We start from the raw sequence: 19,878 nt of genomic DNA, 5'->3' as shown, positions 1-19,878 counted from the left end.
GGAGTGCAATGGTGCAATCTCAGCTCACCGCAACCTCTGCCTCCTAGGTTCAGGCAGTTCTCCTGCCTCAGCCTCCTGAGTAGCTGGGATTACAGGCACGCGCCACCATGCCCAGCTGATTTTTTGTAGTTTTAGTAGAGACGGGGTTTCACCATGTTGACCAGGATGGTCTTGATCTCTTATTTTCTTGTTCCTCAGCATTCATGCCCTACCTTGACATTTCGAGACTAGATCAGTTGTTGAGCTCCAAAGCATTACCAAGTCTTCACACCTTGGTGATGTAGATAACTAGTAGATTAATGTGATATATGTTGATTTATACATTAATATCAGTCTCTTTAATCTCTACTCTTCAATTAAAAAATAGATTCAAACATTAATTTTTTTATCAGTATTTATCATTTGGGTCAGGTTCTAAATGTTGATGGGGAAAAGAATCAATAATTCAACCAAAAAAAAAAAATTTTTTTTTTTTTTTTTTTTTTGAGACAGAGTCTCACTCTGTTGCCCAAGTTGGAGTGCAGTGGCATGATCTCAGCTCACTGCATCCTCCCTCTGCCCTCCAGGCTCAAGCAATTCTCCTGCCTCAGCTTCCGGAGTAGCTGGAATTACAAGCATGTGCCACCATGTGCAGCTAATTTTTTATTTTTAGTAGAGACAGGGTTTCACCATGTTGGCCAGGCTGGTCGTGAACTCCTGACGTTAGGTAATCCACCTGCCTTGGCCTCCCAAAGTGCTGAGATTACAGGTTTGAGCCAATGAGCCTGGCCCAACAATAACATGATTTTGGCCATCTTTTCTATCAATATTCATATACAGTCAGTCTCATCATATTCTGTAAAATCATTATGAACACTAACTTACCAAAGAGCAAACCATTCCTCCTAGAGGGAGTACAGGGTTAGGGTTAGGTTCCTATGAGTCTTTTTTTTTTTTTTGACAGAGTCTTGCTTTGTCACCCAGGCTGGAGTGCAGTGACAGAATCTCAGCTCACTGCAACCTCTGCCTTTTGGGTTCAAGCGATTCTCCTGCCTCAGCCTCCTTAGTAGCTGAGATTCAGGCACGCAACACTATGCCCTGCTAATTTTTGTATTTTTAGTAGAAACAGGTTTTCACCATCTTGATCAATCTGGTCTCAAACTCCTGACATCATGATCCACCTGCCTCGGCCTTCCAAAGTGCTGGGATTACAGATGTGAGCCACCTCACCCAGCCTTTTATGAGCTTTTGTTTGTTTTTCTTTATTTAAGTTGTCGAAGAACTCAATCTATGAGCTTTTTTAAAGAAATTATACAACCTTGTTATATGTGTGCTTCTGTTCAAAGATGTCTTATGTATATTAAAATGTAAATGGAATGAAGTCCTTGAGAACATGTCATGCAGGTATATTTGACTTTATGATATAGATATGGTACTTGAAGCTTGATCATATAAAAGTTTGATGTGTAACAAATCCTGTTTTCCCATACATTTTTATTCAGGTGCCTCTAAGTTTCCTGTTTCCGAGTGGAAACAATAGCGGTTGCTAAGTAATCAGTAATGCAGAAATTGATATTATCAATTGTTATTGCCATCCTGAACTGTTATGGTACTAATTTTAGCAAGCAGTTGAATTCACAAATATGGAATCCAAGATAGGAGCATCTCTGTGTGTGTGTGTGTGTGTGTGTGTGTGTGTGTGTGTGTACACTTATTAATGATAATGTTTATAGTAGTGAATATTGCAGAGTACCTTCTAGGCTAACCATAATAGACAAAGATTCTCTTTTAGGTTTCCTTAGTTCTCTTGCCAGTGCCCCTCAAACTTGACACTCCTATGTCAAGCTCCCCTTCCTCCCACTCTAGGGAGGGAGAAAAAAGGGAAAAAGTCTCCAGGTTTGGTATTGTGACAAAGAAGGAAGTCACCCCCGCCCCCCCCCCCTTCCACCTCTTCTTTCATCTTTCAGTCCTGGTGATTTGAGTAATTTCTATGTGGAGACCAGCTTTCTGCCAAGTTCTCATTTAGAGGTTATTTGAAGAACAATTACATCTTAGTTTATTTTTGTGTTGCTATTAACAGTACCACAGATTTGGGTAATTTATAAAGAAGAGAAGTTTACTTCTCATAGTTCTGGCGGCTGAGAGGTCCAATACCAAAGTGCTGGCAGCTGGCAAGGGCCTTCTTGATGTGTTATCCCATAGTGGGAGGTGAGAGGCTGAGAAAGGGTTGGAGTGAGGGAAAGAGAGAAACTCGCTTAAAAAAAAAAAAGTCACCCTTTTGCCCAAGCTGGTGTGCAGTGGCACAATCCTGGCTCACTGTAGCCTTGAACTCCTAGCCCACTGTAGCCTTGAACTCCTGGCCTCAACTGTTCTTCCCTACTTCAGGCTCCCAAGTAGCTGGGACTATAGGTGCTTACCAGTGCCTGACTTTTTTTTTTTTTCTTTTTTTCGCTTTTGTAGAGACAAGGTCTCACTGTGTTGCCTACGCTGGTCTTGACAAATCCCTTTTATAACAAACCCACTTCCATGATAGTGACATTAACCCAACAGTGTTGAAAGGTGGTATCTTTAAGATGTGAGTCGTAAGCTATTCACACCTTAAAGATCCCACCTTTCAACACTGTTGCATTGGGGATTAAGTTCCAACACGTGAACTTTGGGGACGTATTCAAACCATAGAATAGAGTATCATCTGAACAGGCTGGATATAATGCCAACCACAGCCCTATGACCAGGACTCACTGCTTCTCTCTCCTTCCAGCTACTTAGAACAAGCCCATCTTTACTTGTTCCTCTTTCTCCTCCTAACACTTAGTATTATATCAGAAGTTTGGTAAGGAAAGGGGAAGATGGTGTCTCTTATTGGCTTGTTTCCTTTTAAGACCTATTTAGGGGCCAGACGTGGTGGCTCACGCCTGTAATCCAAGCACTTTGGAGGCCAAGGCGGGCGGATCACCTGAGGTCGGGAGTTCAAGACCAGCCTGACCAAAATGGTGAAACCCCATTTAAAAAAAATAAATAAATAAAATAAAGACCTATTTAGATGGATGAGTTGTTAACTCCATTGACTCAATCACTTTGTTTTACTTTGAAAGTTAATAATTTCCACCAGTGTCCAGCATTTTTGCTTTCCTGGGTCACACTGGAAGAAGAATTGTCTTGGGCCACACGTAAAATACAGTAACACTGGCCAGGCACAATGGCTCACACCTGTAATCCCAGCACTTTGGGAGGCCGAGGCAGGCAGATCATGGGGTCCAGAGATGAAGACCATCCTGGCCAACATGGTGAAACCCCATCCCTACTGAAAATACAAAAATTGGCTGGGCACAGTGGCACATGCCTATAGTCCCATCTACTCGGGAGGCTGAGGCAGGAGAATCACTTGAACCCGGGAATCAAAGGTTGCAGTGAGCCGAGATCGTGCCATTGCACTCCAGCCTGGAGACAGAGTGAGACTCCGTCTCAAAACAAAATAAACAAAACAAAAAAAATCATTAACACTAACAATGGCTGATTAGGTTAAAAAAAAAAAAACCTGTGCATAATTTTTGTGATATCCGCCACCACAGATAAGCACAATAGTCCTCACATTCAAAGGGTTGAACACCTGTGATTCTCCTAATTTAGCCAAGTTATGTTACTTAGTATGGAAGCATACTGACTCTTTAAACCCTAACACATGAGCATTTTTGTAATATACTGATTGTAAGCATGGATACTGTGGTAGGCAGTATCTTGTCTCCCCAAAGATGTCCATGTTCTGTGAATTCTCAGAACCTGTGACTATATTAGGTTACATGGTAAAGAGGAGTTAGAGTTTCAGGTAGACTTAAGGTTCCCAATCAACTGATTTTAAAATAGGGAGTTTATCCTAACTTATCCAGGTAGGCCCAATAGAGTAACAATGGTTTTTCGTTTTGTTTTGTTTTGTTTTGTTTTGTTGAGAAAGCGAGTCTTGCTCTGTCACCAGGCTGGAGTGCAGTGGCGCGATCATGGCTCACTGCAATCTCTGCCTCCTGGGTGATTCTCCTGCCTCAGCCTCCTGAGTAACTGGGACTACAGGCATGTGCCACCATGCCTGGCCAATTTTTGTATTTTTAGTAGGGACCGGTTTCCACCATGTTGATGGTCCCTGTCTCTTGACCTTGTGATCCACCTACCTCAGCCTCCCAAAGTGCTGGGATTACAGGCATGAGCCACCATGCCTGGCCATAACAATGGTTTTTAAGAGTGGAAAAGAAAAGCAGGAAAGTCAAAGAAATGTCACAACAAAGCAGCATCAGAAAGAGACAACATTCCAGGCCTTAAAAGTGGAAGGAATCTGTGAGCCAAGGAATATGAGCAGCCCCCACAAGCTAGAAAGGGCAAGAACTGATTTTCTCTTTGAATCTCCAGAAGGAAATGCAGTCCTGCTGACACCTTGATTTTAGCCCAGTGACACCAGTGTCAGACTTTTGAACTGTAAGATAAGTATGTTTGTATTGTTCTAAGCCAATAAATTTGTGGTAATCCGTTGTAGCAGCAATAATTAATGGACACTGAGATGAGATGTTCTGAGTTCATTCTCAGCTTCTGGCTCTGTAACCTTACTAGTTTTGTGACATAGAACCAAAACCTATTTAACCTCTCTGGCCTCAATTTCCTCATCTGTAAAGCAGGGATAATAACACATCTTCAGTGGTTATTGCCTGGATTAAATAACTTATTATTTAATATAGGAAATGGATTTCTTCCATTATCCTCAAAAGAAAAAAACTTTCAGTATTTATTGTATGTTACAAATATTAATAAAATGAAAAATTAATGAGCTGGGCATGATGGTTCATGCCTGTAATCCCAGCACTTTGGGATCACTTGATGTCAGGTATTCAAGACCAGCCTGGCCAACATGGCAAAAAACCCTGTTTCTACTAAAAATACAAAAATTAGCTGGGCATGATGGTGGGCATCTGTAATTCCAGCTACTTGGGTGGCTAAGGCAGGAAAATCACTTGAACCTGGGAGGTGGAAGTTGCATTGAGCTGAGATCACGCCATTGCACTCTAGCCTGGGCAACAAGAGCAAAACTCCATCTCAAAAAAAAAAAAAAAAAAAAAAAAAAAAAAAAAAAAAAAAAAAAAAAAAAAAAAAAAAAATAAAAAAAAAAAAAAAAAAGAAAAGAAAAATTAATGATACATGTAGAAGCTTAGAAAAATCTGTTGGGGGTAGTGAATTGGAAGCAGATATGCTACAGCTTATGGATTTCTTACTTTTTTATCCTGTTTTTTTGTGGGGGAGGGTGGGGGGGCAGAGTCTCGCTGTGTTGCCCAGGTGGGAGTGCAGTGTGCAATCTTAACTCACTGTAACCTTTGTATCCCAGGTTCAAGTGATTCTCCTGCCTCAGCCTTCCGAGTAGCTAGGATTATAGGCACCCGCCACCATGCCCAGTTTTTTTGAAACTCCACCTCAAAAAAAAATAAAAGGAAAAGAAAAATTAATGATACATGTAGAAGCTTAGAAAAATCTGTTGGGGGTAGGGAATTGGAAGAAGATATGCTACAGCTTACGGATTTCTTACTTTTTTATTCTGTTTTTTTTTGAGGGGGGCAGAGTCTCGCTGTGTTGCCCAGGCAGGAGTGCAGCGTGCGATCTTAACTCACTGCAACCTCCATATCACAGGTTCAAGTGATTCTCCTACCTCAGCCTTCTGAGTAGCTAGGATTATAGGCGCCCACCACCATGCCCGGCATTTAAAAAATATTTTTAGCGCGCCATTGCACTCCAGCCTGGGTAACATGAGTGAAACTCTGTCTCAAAAAAAAAAAAATATATATATATATATATATATTTTTAGTAGAGATGGGGTTTCACCATGTTGGGGGGAAATGGAAGAATTTCAGAGATTACAGGGCAGTATGGTCAAGTCCTTGTGACAGTTGGCCACACGGGGCATGGGAGAGGGTGTCTTAGTCCATTTTCAGAATACTTGAAACTGGGTAATTTATAAAGAAAAGGAATTTATTTCTTACAGTTCTGGAGGCAGAGAAGTCCAAGGTCAAGGGGCTGCATCTGGGACAGGCTTTCTTGCTGATAGGACTCTTGTCTACTTAGGTGGTGCAGGGTATCATATGGTGAGGGGGCTGAGTGTGCTATTGTGCAAAGCTCAAATCTCTCTTCCTCTTATAAAGCCACCAGTTGTACTCCCATGATGACCTTTACCCTTTATTAATCCATGCATGAATTAATTTATTAATAAGGGCAGAGCTCTCATGATCCAATCACTTCTTAAAGGCATCCCTCTCAATACTGCCTCACTGGGTATTAAGTTTGTGTTTTTGTTTTGGAGACAAGAGTCTCACTCCGTAACCCAGGCTGAAGTGCAGAGTGCAATGGCAAGATTTTGGTTTACTACAAACTCCACCTCCCCACTTCAAGCGATTCTTCTGCCTCAGCCTTCTAAGTAGTAGGTGTGAGCCACAATGCCCAGATAATTATTGCATTTTTAGTAGAGACAAGGTTTCACCATGTTGGTCATACTGGTCTCGAACTCCTGACCTCAGGTGATCCACCTGCCTCAGCCTCCCAAAGTGCTGGGATTACAGGGGTGAGCCACCACCCCCAGCCTGTTTAGTCTTTCTTAAAGAGATTTAAGGGAAAAAAAAATGACTACATACATTGTTACAGAAACGATTGGATGGTGCTTTTAAGTTTTAAAACCCCAGTTAAAGAAGAGTACATGCAGTGCCTGAGGAGCATTTAATTGACATAAAGATTTGAAAGTGGTATGTAATTGTTTACTGTAATTTGCTGGTCAAAAATCTTAACAAAAGACTGGAAGTAAGGTATGAAAATCTGAGAGAATAAAGATTCTTGAGATAGGTGTATAGTCAGCTTATTTTATGAGTTGACTGGATTTGTAGAGGGAATGATGCATAATAGTACTTCACGGGTGCCTTGCTACCAACAAACTACCTTTAATAATTGCCTAAGGTGGCTGAAGTTAATTTATTACTTGAGATCTTCATGATTCAAGTCTGATCTGTGTTGAATTTTTTTTTTAAAATGTTGAGGTAATTTGTAAGTTATTTTTGTTACTATAATGTATAACAAAAAGATTAAGTATTCTCTACATTTTTTTTTTCTTTTCTTTTTTTTTTTTTTTTTTTTTTTTTTTTGAGACAGAGTCTCACTTTGTCACCCAGGCTGGAGGGCAGTAGTGCGATCATACCTCACTGCAGCCTTGACCTTCCAGGCTCAAGCTGTCGTCCCACCTCAACCTTCTGAGTAGCTGGAATTACAGGTGTGTACCACCATGCCTGACTAATTTTCAAATTTTTTGTTGAGGTGGGGTGTCCTTATGTTGCCCAGGCTGGTCTTGAACTCCAGGACTCAAGGGATCCTCCCACCTCAGCCTCTCAAAGTGCTGGGATTAGCCACTGCACCCAACCATACAATTCATATATATATATATTTTGTTGTTGTTTTGTTTTGTAATTCCATTTTAGGTTCTGGGGTACATGTAAAGAACATGCAGGATTGTTGCATAGGTACATACATGGCAATGTGGACTGCTGCCTCCATCCCCATCACCTATATCTGGCATTTCTCCCCATGTTATCCCTCCCCAACTCCCTAACCCCTGCTGTCCCTCCCGTAGTCCCCCCCACAACAGACCTCAGTCTGTGCCCTCTCCCCGTGTCCGTGTTTTCTCATTGTTCAACATCTACCTATGAGTGAGAACATACGGTGTTTGATTTTCTGTTCTTGTGTCTGTTTGCTGAGAATGATGGTTTCCAGGTTCATCCATGTCCCTGCAAAGGACACAAACTCGTCGTTCTTTATGGCTGCATAGTATTCCATGGTGTATATGTGCCACATTTTCCCTGTCCAGTTTATCATCAGTGGGCATTTGGGTTGGTTCCAAGTGTTTGCTATTGTAAACAGTGCTGCAGTGAACATACGTGTGCATGTGTCCTTATAATAGAATGATGTATAGTCCTTTAGATATATACCCAGGGATGGGATTGCTAGGTCAAATGGAATTTCTATTTCTAGGTCCTTGAGGAATCACCACACTGTCTTCCACAATGGTTGAACTAATTTACACTCCCACCAACGGTGTAAAAGTGTTCCTATTTCTCCACATCCTCTCCAGCATCTGTTGTCTCTGGATTTTTTAATGATTGCTATTCTAAGTGGCATGAGATGGTATCTCCATGTGGTTTTGATTCGCATTTCTCTATGACCAGTGATGGTGAGCATTTTTTCATATGTTTGTTGGCCTCATATATGACTTCTTTTGAAAAGTGTCTGTTCATATCCCTTGCCCACTTTTGAATGGGTTTCTTTGTTTTTATTCTTGTAAATCTGTTTTAGTTCTTTATAGATTTTGGATATAAGTCCTTTGTCAGATGGGTAGATTGCAAAACTGTTTTCCCATTCTGTTGGTTGCCAGTTCACTCTGATGATTGTTTCTTTTGCTGTGCAGAAGCTTTGGAGTTTAATTAGATCCCATTTGTCTATTTTGGCTTTCGTTGCCAATGCTTTTGGTGTTTTAGTTATGAAGTCCTTGCCTATGCCTATGTCCTGAATGGTTTTGCCTAGCTTTTCCTCAAACGTTTTTATCATGTTAGGTCTTATGTTTAAGTCTTTAATCCATCTGGAGTTAATTTGAGTGTAAGGTGTCAGGAAGGGGTCCAGTTTCTGCTTTCTGTACATGGCTAGCCAGTTTTCCCAACACCATTTGTTAAACAGGGAATCCTTTCCCCGTTGCTTGTTTTTGTGAGGTTTGTCAAAGACCAGATGGTTATAGATGTGTGGCGTTGCCTCCCAGGCCTCTGTTCTGTTCCATTGGTCTATATCCCTGTTTTGGTACCAGTACCATGGTGTGTTGATTGCTATAGCCTTGTAGTATAGTTTGAAGTCAGGTAGTTTGCTGCCTGTAGCTTTGTTCTTTTTGCGTAGAATTGACTTGGCTATGAGGGCTCTCTTTTGTTTCCATAGGAAGTTTAAGGTGGTTTCTTCCAATTCTGTGAAGAACGTCATTGGTAATTAATGGGGATAGCATTGAATCTATAAATTACTTTGGACAGTATGGCCATTTTCATGATATTGATTCTTCCTAACCATGAGCATGGAATATTTCTCCATCTGTTTGTGTCCTCGTATTTCGTTGAGCAGTGGTTTGTAGTTCTCTTTAAAGAGGTCCTTTACATCCTTTGTTAGTGGTATTCCTAGGTATTTTATTCTCTTTGTAGCAATTGTGAATGGCAATTCGTTCTTGATTTGGCTGTCTTTAAGTCTGTTATTGGTATATAGGAATGCTTGTGCATTTTGCACGTTGATTTTGTATCCTGATACTTTGCTGAAGTTGCTTGTCAGTTTAAGGAGATTTGGGGCTGAGACGATAGAGTCTTCTAAATATGCAATCAAATATAGACAATTTGGCTACTTCCTTTCCTAATTGAATACCCTTTATTTCTTTTTCTTGCCTGATCGCTCTGGCTAGAACTTCCAATACTATATTGAATAGGAGTGGTGAGAGAGGGCATCCTTGTCTAGTGCCAGATTTCAAAGGGAATGCTTCCAGTGTTTGCCCATTCAGTATGATATTGGCTGTGGGTTTGTCATAAATAGCTTTTATTATTTTGGGATACATTCCGTCAATACCTAGTTTGAGAGTTTTTAGCATAAAGGGCTGTTGAATTTTGTCTACGGTCTTCTCTGTGTCTGTTGAGATAATCATGTGGTTTTTGTCTTTGGTTCTGTTTATGTGGTAAATTACATTTATAGACTTGCATATGTTGAACCAGCCTTGCATCCCCAGATGAAGCCTACTCGATTGTGAGGGATAAGCTTTTTGATGTGCCGTCGCAATCAGTTTGCCAATATTTTATTGAAGATTGTTGCATCTATGTTCATCATGGATATTGGCCTGAAGTTTTCTTTTCTTGTTGAGTCTCTTCCAGGTTTTGGTATCAGGATGATGTTGATCTCATAAAATGATTTGGTGAGGATTCCCTCTTTTTGTATTGTTTGGAATAGTTTCAGAAGGATTGGTACCAACTCCTCTTTGTATGTCTGGTAGAATTTGGCTGTGAACCCATCTGGACCTAGGCTTTTTTTGGTTGGTAAGCTATTAATTGCTGTCTCAACTTCAGCCCTTGTTATTGGTCTATTCAGGGTTTCGACTTCTTCCTGGTTTAGGCTTGGGAGGGTGTAAGTGTCCAGGAATTTATCCATTTCTTATGTGCATAGAGTTGTTTATGGTAATTTCTGATGGTGGTTTGTATTTCTGTGCAATCTGTGGTGATATCCCGTTTATCATTTTTTATTGCATCTATTTCATTATTTTCTCTTTTCTTTTTTATTAATCTGGCTAGTGGCCTATTTTGTTGATCTTTTCAAAAAACCAGCTCCTGGATTTATTGATTTTTTGAAGGGTTTTTTTGTGTCTCTGTCTCTTTCAGTTCTGCTCTGATCTTAGTTATTTCTTGTCTTCTGCTAGCTTTTGAGTTTTTTTGATCTTGCTCCTCTAGCTCTTTCAGTTTTGTTGATAGGGTGTTGATTTTAGATCTTTCCTTGCTTCTCATGTGGGCATTTATTGCTATAAATTTTCCTATAAAAACATTCAAAGGCAGTTATTCAGCTTCCAAGAAGTTATGCGGCTCTGAGTTCGTTTCTGAATTCTGAGTTCTAATTTGATCGCACTGTGTTCTGAGAGACTGTTATGATTTCCGTTCTTTTGTATTTGCTGAGGAGTGATTTGCTTCCAATTATGTGGTCAATTTTAGAGTAGGTGTGATGTGGTGCTGAGAAGAATATATATTCTATGGATTTGAGGTGGAGAGTTCTGTAAATGTCTGTTAGGTTTGCTTGGTCCAGGTCTGAGTTCAGCTCCTGGATATCCTTGTTAATTTTCTGTCTCGTTCATCTGTGGAGTGTTAAAGTCTCCCGTTCTTATTGTGTGGGAGTTTAAGTCCCTTTGTAGTCATTAAGAACTTGCTTTATTTATGTATCTGGGTGCTCCTGTATTGGGCTCGTATATATTTAGGATCGTTAGCTCTTCTTGTTGCATTGATCGTTTTACCATTATGTAATGCCCTTCTTTGTCTCTTTTGATCTTTGCTGGTTTAAAGTCTGTTTTATCAGAGACTAGGATTGCAACTCCTGCTTTTTTTTGCTCTCTATTTGCTTGGTAGATCTTCTTCCATCCCTTTATTTTGAGCCTGTGTGTATCCTTGCATATGAGATGGGTTTCCTGGATACAGCACACCAATAGGTTTTGACTTTTTATCCAATTTGCCAGTCTGTGTCTTTTGATTGGGGCATTTAGCCCATTTACATTTAAGGTTAGTATTGTTATGTGTGAATTTGATCCTGCCATTTTGATGCTCGCTGGTTGTTTTGTCCATTAGTTGATGCAGTTTCTTCATTGTGTTGATGCTCTTTACCATTTGGTACGTTTTTGGAGTGGCTGCTACTGGTTGTTCTTTTCTGTGTTTAGTGCTTCTTTCAGGAGCTCTTGTAAAGCAGACCTGGTGGTGATGAAACCTCTGAGCAATTGCTTGTTCATAAAGGATATTATTTCTCCTTCGCTTATGAAACTTAGTTTGGCTGGATATGAAATTCTAGGTTGAAAGTTCTTTTCTTTAAGGATGTTGAATATTGGCCCCCACTCCCTTGTGGCTTATAGGGATTCTGCTGAGACATCCACTGTGAGTCTGATGAGCTTCCCTTTGTGGGTAACCCGACCTTTCTCTCTGGTTGCCTTTAGCATTTTTTCCTTCATTTCAACTCTGGTGAATCTGATGATTATGTGCCTTGGGGTTGTTCTTCTTGAGGAATATTTTTGTGGTGGTCTCTGTATTTCCTGGACTTGAATGTTGGCCTGCCTTGCTAGGTTAGGAAAGTTCTCCTGATTAATACCCTGAAGAGTGTTTTCCAGCCTGGATTCATTCTCTCCATCACATTCAGGTACACCTATTAAATGTAGATTAAGTCTTTTCACATAATCCCATATTTCTTTTGTTCACTTCTTTTTATTCTTTTTTCTCTAATCTTGCCTTCTCATTTTATTTCATTGAGTTGATCTTCAGTCTCTGATATCCTTTCTTCTGCTTGGTCGATTCGGCTATCAAAACTTGTCTATGCTTCACAAAGTTCTCGTATTGTGTTTTTCAGCTCCATCAATTCATTTATATTCCTCTCTAAACTGTTTATTCTCATTAGCATTTCATCAAACCTTTTTTCAAGGTTCTTTGTTTCTTCACATTGGGTTAGAACATCTTCTTTTAGCTCGGAGAACTTTGTTATTACCCACCTTCTGAAGCCTGTTGCTGTCAATTCATCAGACTCATTCTCCATCCAGCCATGTTCCCTTGCTGGTGAGGAGTTGTGATCCCTTGGAGGAGGAGAGGCATTCTGGTTTTGGGTATTTTCATCATTTTTGCACTGGTTTCTTCCCATCTTTGGATTTATCTACCTGTGGTCTTTGTGGTTGGTGACTTTTAGATGGGGTCTCTGGTGGACATCCTTTTTGTTGCTGATGAAGTTATTTCTTTCTGTTTCTTAGTTTTCCTTCTAACAGGCCGCCTTGCTGTAGGACTGCTGGAGGTCCACTCCAGACCCTGCTTGCCTGGGGATCACCTGCAGTGGCTGCAGAACAGTAAGGGTTGCTGTCAGTTTCTTCTTCTGTTATCTTTGTCCCAGAAGGATACCCGCCAGATGTCAGCCTGAGCTCTCCTTTATGAGGTGTCTCTTTGGTTATACGGAGGTCAGGGAGGTGCTTGAGGAGACAGTCTGTCCCTTATAGGAGCTCAGGTGCTGAGCTGTGAGCTCCGTTGTTCTGTTCAGAGCTGCTGGGTAGGTATGTTTAACTCTGCTGTTGCAGAAGTCATAACCGCCTTTTTTTTCCAGGTGCTCTGTCCCAGGAAGCTGGGGCTGTGTCTATAAGTTCATGTCATTCTGCTGCCTTTTTTCAGAGATGCCCTGCCCAGGGAGGAGGTAGCCTATTCACAGTCTGCCAGCAGAGGCATTACTGAGCTGCCGTGGGCTCTGCCTAGCTGCTGTGTGAACTTCCTTGCAGTTTTGTTCATAGGGGTCTAGTTAGAACTGCCTTGGTAATGGCTGTCTGCCTCAGTAATGGTGGACTGCCTAGGTAATGGTGGACTGCCTCTATAATGGTGGACTCCCTCGGTATTGGCAGACTGCCTCGGTAGTGGTGGACTGCCTCAGTAATGGTGGACACCCTTTCCACCACAGAAGTGGACTGTCCCGGGTTCAGCTGTGCTTGCTGTGAAACTCTCAATCCAGAGCATTTCAGATTGCTGGTCTTTGTTGGGGTGGGACCAGCCGAGCCAGATCACCTGACTCCCTGTTTCAGCCCCCTTTTCTTCAGTGGAACGGGCGTCTCCCAGGCATTCCAGTTACCAGTTGAAACAGCGCCTGAAACAGCGCCCAGATTTGTGTGAGTTTTTGTGCAGAGACCCGCTGGGCCGGCTGAAACAGCCAGCTGGAGACTCATGGCGCTTTTCCACCCAGGAATCCACTGGTCTGTGAGCAGTAAAAATGCATTTGGAAATGTGATCACTCACCCTATGTGTTTTCGCTGGGAGCTGCAATCCAGAGCTGTTCCTATTCAGCCATCTTGGATCCTCCCCCACAATTCTTTACATATTCTTTACATCAGGCTCTTCTCATGACTGATCATATGTCAGACTTTATTAAAGAAACCACAATGTTCCAGGAATTTAGAAGGAGTTGGCTTACTTTTCTTTACGGTCAATTGTTTGTATATCTAAAGGGCAAAAAAAGAAAAAAGAAGATGGTAAAATATTGCTACCATCACCGAGCCATACAAGATCAGTTTTCCATTGCTAACATTTCCTTTCTCCTTTGACCCTTGGAAAATTAAGTTCTTTGTTTGCTTTTACAAGACAAAGTGCACGCCCTTTAGTAGTCTGCTGCTTCCTTCTCTCTGCCTATGTTTTCTCTTTTACGTTCCTGCCTTTCCTTTGTGTTTTATGCCAAAGGGAGGAGATATAAAAATGAAAGTTAGAGAAAAATCGTAGACTATGTTTGTGGCCTGTAGAACACTGTGACTTATGGAAGTTGTTCATTTCATGTTTTATGAAGTTAGTCTGTACATTTATTTTTCTAGGGTTTCTTAAAGATTCAAAACTGGTATGTAAATTGGAGATATTTTGGCAAAATGCCCAACTAGGGCTTTTCCCCCCAACTAGACAGACCAGGCAATGTCACAATTGGTTAGCTTATTAGAGTTTGTTTATAGAAATAATGTACATTTAATTTTTTAAGAAGTTCAGATGTGTGCCATAGGTTGAGCAGTGCAGCTGTCTGTAAATAATGTTATCATGTTTGTTACATTTTCTGAAGGGCTAATATTTAATAACTTAACCAATGAACAAAGAATGTTATATACAAGGCTTCCCTAAGGATTGTATGGGTAGTAGAAAGAATGCAGTCTAGAAGTCAGAAAACCTGGTTCCCTAGTTTTTCCTACTTTTACTTTGATCTCCTTGAGCAAACCATGTAATAACCTCCCTCCATTTCAGTTTCTTCAAATGTAGTGTAGAAATTATGCCTACTTATCCTGGTAACATATTGGGATTATTTTTGGATTGAATAATAATAACAAAGAGCTTTGGAGACCTAAAGCACTGTCAAAATATAAAATTTTATTAAAAGCAAAATACTTCAGCGTAACACATTGTACAACATAATGTGTGTGTACAACATAATGTGTTAACTGTTAATGACTGAACCAGATACATTATAAACTTATTTCAAATTGTTATAGCTTTACTGAATATACTGCTATAAAGTAGGTTCTGATATAGGTAATTCCTTTTTTAATTATTTTTTTATTTTTATTTTTTGAGCCGGAGTCTCGCTCTGTTGCCCAGGCTGGAGTGTAGTGGTGCGATCTCAGCTCGTTGCAGCCTCTGCCTCCTTGGTTCAAGTGATGCTCCTGTCTCAGTCTCCTGAGTAGCTGGAATTATAGGCATACACCACCCTGCCTGGGTAATTTTTGTATTTTTAGTAAAGACAGGGTTTCATCATGTTGGCAGGCTGGTCTTGAACTCTTGACCTCAAGTTATCGTCCCACGTTGGCTTCCCAAAGTGCTGGATTACAGGCCAGTGCAGCCGGCCTGATATAGGTAATTCTGATAGATGACCACCTAATATTAAGTTGAAATTTTGTCATACAACTTATGGAGTTGGTAAGTTATGAAATAGTTGTAAAATGTACAAGTATTTCTAGAATTTTTGTTAGGCTTGGCTTTTTGGAGGAGGGAGGAATATAAATGTCAGGCAGGTTGTTGGATAGAATTAATCAGAATCATTACAATTCAGTGATTTATTTTTTTCAACAAAAATTAAACGAATGTCCTTATATGCATATATAAAGCAATTAGTGCTAAGTAGAAGGAAATTTAAGATCCGTGAGTCATAGGCTCTGTTTCCTGTTGCCGTTTTGGCCTCCTCCCCGTCTTTTTCTTCTATATTGTACTTCACCAGAACCAAACTAGTTATGACTTAAAACCCAACTTTGTTCCCTCTTGTTTATGACCTTTTGCACATCCTGCTGCCTCTGCTTCAAAGATAATTTCTAGAACAAAAGAACAAAAAAAAATTTTTTTGCCCCCTGATTTTTGTGGTTAATGTCTAATTGGCCTTTTTGTTTTTCTTAACCGCAAATAGGCGTTTTGAAAGATTAGTAAATGATAGGGAAAGTGTATTAGAAAAGTAAGTTAGGGAGGTTAACCTGGAATGCCTGGCTAAGGGTTGAGGTTTTATTCCATAGGTAGTAGGAAACCATTGACAGAAGTATCCAGGAGAGTGTTATAGACAGAGTTCTACTTTATAAAGGTTATTAGGCAGTCAACATTTTAGGACCTTCTTGGATTGGATTGGAGGTTAGAAATCGCCATATGTTGTCAGATTATGAGTTAGAATTGTAGAAACGGGTATGATTGGATCTGAAAACAAACAGCCAAGCATTCATTCGCCTAAAAAAAAAAAAAAATTTTTTTTTTGAGATGGAGTCTTGCTCTGTCACCCAGGCTGGAATGCAGTGGCGCGATCTTGGTTCACTGCAACCTCCAACTCCTGGGGTCAAGCAATTCCCCTGCCTCAGCCTACCAAATAACTGGGATTACAGGTGTATGCCACCACACTTGGCTAAGTTTTTTGTATTTTTAGTAGAGACGGGGTTTCACCAAGTTGGCCAGACTGGTCTTGAGCTCTTGACCTCAGGCAGTCGGCCTGCCTCAGCCTCCCAAAGTGCTGGGATTACAGACGTGAACCACCATGCACAGCCTCTTATAAAAATAATTTATTATTGCAGGGTTTTTTTTGTTGTTTTTTGTTTTTTTTTTTTTGAGATGGAGTTTCACTCTTGTTGCCCAGGCTGGAGTGCAGTGGCACAATCTCTGCTCACTGCAACCTCTGCCTCCTGGATTCAAGCGATTCTCCTACCTCAGCCTCCCGAGTCTCTGGGATTACAGGCGCCCATCACCACGCCCAGCTAATTTTTTGTATTTTTAGTAGAGATGAAGTTTGATTATGTTGGCAGGCTGGTTTTGAACTCCCGACCTCAGGTGATCCACCCGCCCCAGCTTCCCAAAGTGCTGGGATTATAGGCATGAGCCGCTGCACCCGACCTCTATTAATGCTTTTTATGTTTCAGTCTGTATTCTAGGTTCTGGAGATACAGGAGTAAATGCACTAAATCCTACTCCAATATGCAGAAAATTGAAGAATGCCTTACAAGTCAATAAGAAAAGGACAGATAACCCTATAGAAAAATGGATAAGTGTCTTGAACACAGACCTTTCACAAAAGAGAATGGCCCATAAACACATATAAAGGTGCCACTTCATTAGTAATTATGAACATAAAATCACAATGAGAGACTCCTATACACCCACCAGAACAGATACATTTTAAAAGATTGTCCAGGCATGGTGGCATGCACCTATAATCCCAGCTACACGAGAATTTCTTGAACCCCGGAGATAGAGGTTGCAGTGAGCCAGGATTGCATCACTGCATTCCAGCCTGGGTGACAGAGGGAGACTCTGTCTCAAAAACAAACACACAAAAGATCAAATATACCAAGTTATTGATGATGTAAAGCAATGGTAACTCTCATACTTGCTGGTGAGAGCATAAACTGGTATAGCCACTCTGGAAAACTGTTTAGCAGTAAACACTTTGACCCAGCATCTGTTGCAAGGTGTATGTCCAGTAGAATATGCATACATGTGTACCAAGAGAGGGCTCGGGAATGTTCATTGCTGTCATTTTTATAGCAAAAAAAAAAAAAAAAAAAACCTGGAAACAATTAATATCCCTTACCTATGGTATATTCATGTAAAAGAATGCTACACAGCATTGAAAACAAAGTACAGCTATTGCTGATAATATAGATGAGTCTCACAAGCATCTTTAAATGAAAGAGGCCAGACACAAAAGAAAGCATTATATATGATTCCATTTTATTTTTATTTATTTTTTTTGAGGCAAGGTCTCGCTCTGTCACCCAGCCTGGAGTGCAGTGGCACAATTACAGCTCACGGTAGCCTCCATCTCTCAGGCCAAGCAATCCTCCCACCTCAGCCTCCCAGGTGTCTGGGACTACAGATGAATGCCACCATGCTCAGCTAATTTTTTCACTTTTTGTAGAGATGACGTCTCATTATGTTGCTCAGGCTCATCTCAGACTCTAGGGCTCACAGAATCCTCCTGCCTTGGCTTCCCAAAGTGTTGGTATTACAAGCATGAGCCAGTACACCCAGCCATGATTTCTTTTTTTTTTTTTTTTAATGAATGAGGTGATTTATTTACCCAGTATGGTTTGTTCTAATGCTGCTTGTTGGCAGCTGCCACCTATCTGGCGATTCTGTCCAGATCCCTCTGTCCCTGAAGTGTCAGTTTGCGGCCTCCATCTTGGTCCTTTTTCACCATTCTCAGCCCCTCCAGGGCTTGGAGGACCTGGCGGGCCACACTCTTGGAGCCTCAGCTGAAGTGGCTAGGCATGACACCGTTTCTCTGACTTCCCCCATAGATCATGGTCATGGAGCCAACTCCAGCGCCACCCTGGAGGTACTGGTGCGGTGCTGTGGAAGCAGCTCACGTGTAGAACCAGTTCTCATTGTAGGAAGCAAGCTTTCAGCTTCTCGGACTTTTTGAGAAAGGCTGCCAGAGCTCTGACGAACTCCTGCTGGTTCACATCTTTTACAGTAACTCCAGGCATCTTGCGGCCTCCGTGCCGCCAGCCAGGGGAAAAAGTGATTCCATTTATAAGAAGCCTTACAAGCAGGCAAAACTTAAACTATAATGTTAGAAGTCAAGATAGTGGTTAAGAGGAACTTAGCAGGGTTAATAGAATGCGATAGACTTCTTGGGTACTGACAGTGTGTCTTGGTCTGTTTGGTGAGTACATTAGTGTTGAGTTTATGTAATTCATTTACCTGTACATTTATATGTATTTTTCTTTGTGCTATGTTTCAATAAATTTTTTTTAAATTTGCCCATATTTACATGCTGTGGAAGAGAGGCACTGTTATCATAAAAATGATCACTATTGTAGCAAACATTCATGCTTCATATACCAGGCACTGTGTTAGGTGTGTTTTACACACACACACACACACACACACACACACACACATTTAGTCTTCACAACTCTGTGAGGTTTACTTTTATTATCCCCATTTTACAGATGAGGAAACTGGGACACAGGTGAGTGACTTGCTGAAGCTCACCCAGCTAATAAGTGATGGGCTCAGATTTTGCACCCAGGCCTTTTGTCTCTGATGTCTGTGCTCTTAACTGCTCTGCTATACATACAGTAAACAAATAACAAAACAGTTTGCTCTCAGTCACTATGCTTTACACAGTAATAAATGCTATGGAGAAAAATAAAGCAAGTTAAATGAAAATAGGCAGTGCTCTGGGGAGATTTTTTGTGCTAATTTATATAGGTCAGAGAAGGTCTCATTGAGAAGGTGAAAACAGCCAAGGACCTAAAAAGGGTGCGAGAGTGAATCATGTGGGTAGCTTTTCAGGCAGAGAGAACAAAGTGTGATGGCCTCAGGTGGTAGTATGCTTGGTCTGTCTGAAGGATAGCAAGAAGACCAGTGTGGCAGAAGTGAGGCAAGTTGGGGCACAGTAGTAGGAGTTGAAGGCTGCATAGTAGGTTACTGGATGTTGAAGGCCATGGTAGAAACTTTGGCTTTTACTCAAAGTGCCGTTGGAAGTCTGTGGATGGAATTTGGCAGAGGAGTGATGTTAAAAAATTTATATTTTAAAAGGATAACTACTTTGAGACAAGCCTGTAAAAGGTGCAATGACAGGAACTGGGAGACCAGTTAGGCTTTTTTAGAATAATTCAATGTTGTTGAATTAGTGAAAGATGATGTGACTTAGACCAGGGTAACAGTGGAAGGTGGAGAGAAGTTTTCAGATACTGAATATGTTTTAAAAATAGGGTCAGGGGAGTTACTGAGGAATTTAAGGGTGTGAAATAGATAATAAGGATGACTTTAGAGTTTTGGCCTGAACAACTAGAAGAATGGCATTAACATTTATCTAGATGGGGAAGATTGCAAGAGGAGTTGGTTTAGGGAGGAAGATTAGGAGTCTTGGAAATGTTAAATTTTAAATCCTTTTAGATGTCCAGGTGAAGATACTGCGTAAAGTGAGAAGTCCAGAAGTCCATAAAGATATAAATTTGGTAATCATCAATGTGCAGGTGATATTTAAAGATGTAAGACTGGGCCGGGCGCGGTGGCTCACGCCTGTAATCCCAGCACTTTGGGAGGCCGAGGCGGGTGGATCCACGAGGTCAAGAGATCGAGACCATCCTGGTCAACATGGTGAAACCCC

At 41.0% G+C, this 19,878-nt stretch overlaps 1 protein-coding gene and 1 pseudogene across 1 annotated transcript in view; one reads left to right on the top strand and one right to left on the bottom strand.

The window, feature by feature from the left end:
* YES1 (YES proto-oncogene 1, Src family tyrosine kinase) overlaps nucleotides 1-19,878 on the top strand; it is a 102,767-nt gene that overhangs the window by 26,912 nt on the left and 55,977 nt on the right. The window lies entirely within an intron of this gene.
* LOC108283036 lies at nucleotides 17,851-18,265 on the bottom strand (annotated as a pseudogene).

Source organism: Cebus imitator, unplaced genomic scaffold (genome assembly GCF_001604975.1).
Source record: "Cebus imitator isolate Cc_AM_T3 unplaced genomic scaffold, Cebus_imitator-1.0 Scaffold12, whole genome shotgun sequence".
Classification (NCBI taxonomy): domain Eukaryota; kingdom Metazoa; phylum Chordata; class Mammalia; order Primates; family Cebidae; genus Cebus; species Cebus imitator.
Note: the sequence above shows the minus strand (reverse complement) of the source record. Positions and strands in the feature narration are given on the sequence as shown.